Here is a 3,236-nt window from a genome sequence, read left to right on the forward strand (position 1 = left end):
CAGAGTCCTGGTGTGGCACTGGATGGTAAGCTTTGGACTTCTAACAGCAAAGTGAGAGGTTAAAAGCTACCAAGTGCTCCTCAGAATCCCTATTGTTGTTGTTATGTGCCGTGGAGTTGGTTCTGACTCATAGCGACCCTATACAGGGTTTCCAGAGCTGCAAATTTTTACAGGAACAGAAAGCCTCATCTTTCTCCCGCAGAACAGCTTGTAGTTTAGAACTGCTGACCCTGTGGTTTGCAGCCCGATTCGTAACCACTACGCTACCAGAGCTCCTTCAGAATTCATATACAGGGCCCTGATTAGTTGGAATTGACTCGATGGCACATAACAACAACTTAAGACCTGTTAACAAAGGCCTCAAGCTCAAACAGAGGGTTGAAAGCATGTGTGTAGCCATTTGGTGAGCTAAACAAAATAACCAAGTACTGTCTGAGACAACCCACAAGCACACACTCCCTTCTTCTCTCCTTGTTTTTATTTATTGATTGATTTTTGACTCATAATTTTATTATTCAATTTCTTTTTTACAATTAAAGTTGTCAGTGGCTGGTAAGACTGGCCTTCCAAGACCAGAGTCAGTCGGTTGTTGTTGGCAAGGGACGGGTACTGGGATGGGAATTGGGGCAGGAAGACCCTACTTTGTTGGTGGCCCTGAATGAAGAAAACAAACTATACTTCAAAGCCTGGAGTGTGGTGGGAAGGGAATGAGGCAGGACTTGTAAGCTGGGGAGATGGGACCCACCTTAGGCTCCAGCTTCATTCTCTTAAGTTTCCCCACTGGTAGCATACTCTGCAGTGTTGGAGGCCTTCTGTTTTTTTTTTTCTTTCTCTGAGCTTGTCAGCTTGCAGAACCTGAAGGAGGGCCTTCAGTTCTGCATCCTGGACCTCCATCTCAGACTTGTAGTGGTCAGCCTCAAAGGGGCCAGTGGTTATCTTCATGAGGCCACTGGGCATGAGCAGAACCATGGGCAACAAATTCACCCTCCTCATGTTGTTAAGTGCCATTTAGTCTGTTTTGACTCAAAGTGACCCTATATAGGGTTCCTGTGGAGCCCTTGGTAGGTTTGAACTGTCGACTTTGTGGTTCGCAGTTCAGTGCTGATCCTACAGAGCCACACCAGGAGTCCACATTATGTTTGTAGCAGTTCATGTTTGGCACACTCAAACACACCCATCAGGGTCTTCTTCTCATTTTCAAATACTCTAAAAGTAAATCGCCTGGCGTCAAATGTCTTTGTTACCTCACTGAAGAAGGGATGTGAAGTTTTCCTTTTTAGGCCATACCATTAGATAGGTTCTCTCTCCTGCATCTTTGGCCTTGCCCTCTCCTGAGCTGACAAGAACATGACAAGAATATGAATTCATGTACTTCAAATTCATCTTTTTCATTTTCCTTCTTCTGCTGGTCTGTGGGAATCCAGATAAAGGTTTTTTGTTTTTTGTTTTTCTCCACTATGACATGCTTCTTCAGTTGGTGTGATGGCATACCTTCTTTCTGTTTGTGTGCAGTTAGATGAGTAGACAAATTTGTCCCAGCCTTCTGTTGCCAAACTGAAGCAAGGGCTTTCCGATATCTCTGTAATCAATCACAGAGACGGGGAGAGAGCCAATCCAAGCTTTATTAACAGAAAATCAGCAGTTTAGAGGACGGAGAGAATGGTTTCTCAAGACCACCGTGTTCATTCTGAAAAACAGGCACATTATATAAGTTACACATGGAGGTACATTTAATCTATTTTAACCTCAAGGTAGCTGAAGGAAACAATAAATCAATAAACTTCTTCAAACATTTCATCTTTAGGGAAAAGGAAACAATAAATCAATAAACCTCCTTAAACTTTCTATCTTTAGGGTTTCAATTACTTAATTCCTGAGGGAACTATCTGGGTAGGTTTAAGCATGTCCTACTGTCCTTGTTCTGTTCTCCTTCTAGGACCATAGGTCATCTTAGCTAATTTTTAAACTTCTTCATTTGTAGGGTCCTCATTTGAGACCAAATAACTAAACCGGCTCCATTTTGTTTAGGTTGGTAGAGCCATGCTATGACTTTTGTTACTTGTGTATTCTGGTTTCCAGGTTTGACAAGGTGTAGGGCAGTCTCAGCCCAAAGGTGAGCTGGCTTAATGATGTCTGCTTTCTACCCTGTCACCGGGGTCCTCTCAGCTACAGCAACAACCAAAAAAGTGTGAGCCATGTTAGCATTGAAGCCAACAACATGGAGCCCAAAGTCAATTTTTACCAAATCACCTTCCTTGAGAATATAATCCTAGTTGCTCTTCAAAGGGGAAAAGTGTCATACATAATTATTTACTGAATTGCTAATGGAAATACTTTTTTTCATTTCATTTTTCTTTCCTGAAGACTCTCCTTGTCTTTTCCATAATCATGGCATCACCTTTTCCACACAGGATCAACACCAACACAACTAAGTTGGAAGCTTCCACCAAAGACTGGAGTACCTGCTTGGCAATATTTCTTCCCATCTTATACTGGGTCATGACCAGGTCTTTAGTGATAGTGGGCTCCTGCTACTTGTCCTCACTGGTCATCTTCTTCACCATCACCTCCTCATTTCCTCTATTGCACCTCTGTCTCTTTTACCAGGCACAGCCTGTGAGCAGAGTACTCCATCCGCATCTGTGAGGAGAATAGGTACCACAGCGTGGGCAAGCCAGGGAGCGGGCAGGCAGCCAAGAGTGAGAAGCTGCTCTCTCCTTGATTGTTAAGATATATTCAGTTGTAATAGTCACCTAGGCTTAAAGCCTGGTCTCTCTTTGAAGGTAACCACCCAGACAGATAGGCACCAGGAGAGTTAACCCTGTTGATATATTTAGTAGGACAGTTGTGAATTGGTGTTGATGATAGATGGATAAGATTGTAGCCCACCTTCCATGTATAAATATTGCTTGTTAGATATAATCACTGGATACTATTTCTCTGTGTTGTGGGAGCCTGCTTCCTGATAATAAAGGCATTTCTTTTTCTTTGCTTATCTAGGATGTTTGTTAATTGAACACAATCCTTCCTGGACTCAATCCTTCAGGGCATCAGACCAAAGTTTGGGGTGACAATAGCAGCAAAATTTTGTCTGATATAGTTTAGAAAACCCAACCCCTCAGGTTGAAAGACATTCAAAATAAGATGGAGGAAGAGTTGCCTTCTCAGTAGAGTAGATATTAGGAATGTGGATGCAGCAAAACTTTTAGGACCTTCATTTGCTTATGTGTTTAAAA

At 42.6% G+C, this 3,236-nt stretch overlaps 1 pseudogene; it reads right to left on the reverse strand.

The window, feature by feature from the left end:
• Positions 1 to 746: 746 nt before the first annotated feature.
• Positions 747 to 2,552, reverse strand: LOC102826683 (annotated as a pseudogene).
• Positions 2,553 to 3,236: the final 684 nt, after the last annotated feature.

The sequence above is a fragment of the Chrysochloris asiatica genome, unplaced genomic scaffold, assembly GCF_000296735.1.
Source record: "Chrysochloris asiatica unplaced genomic scaffold, ChrAsi1.0 scaffold00016, whole genome shotgun sequence".
In the NCBI taxonomy this organism is placed as follows: Eukaryota; Metazoa; Chordata; class Mammalia; order Afrosoricida; family Chrysochloridae; genus Chrysochloris; species Chrysochloris asiatica.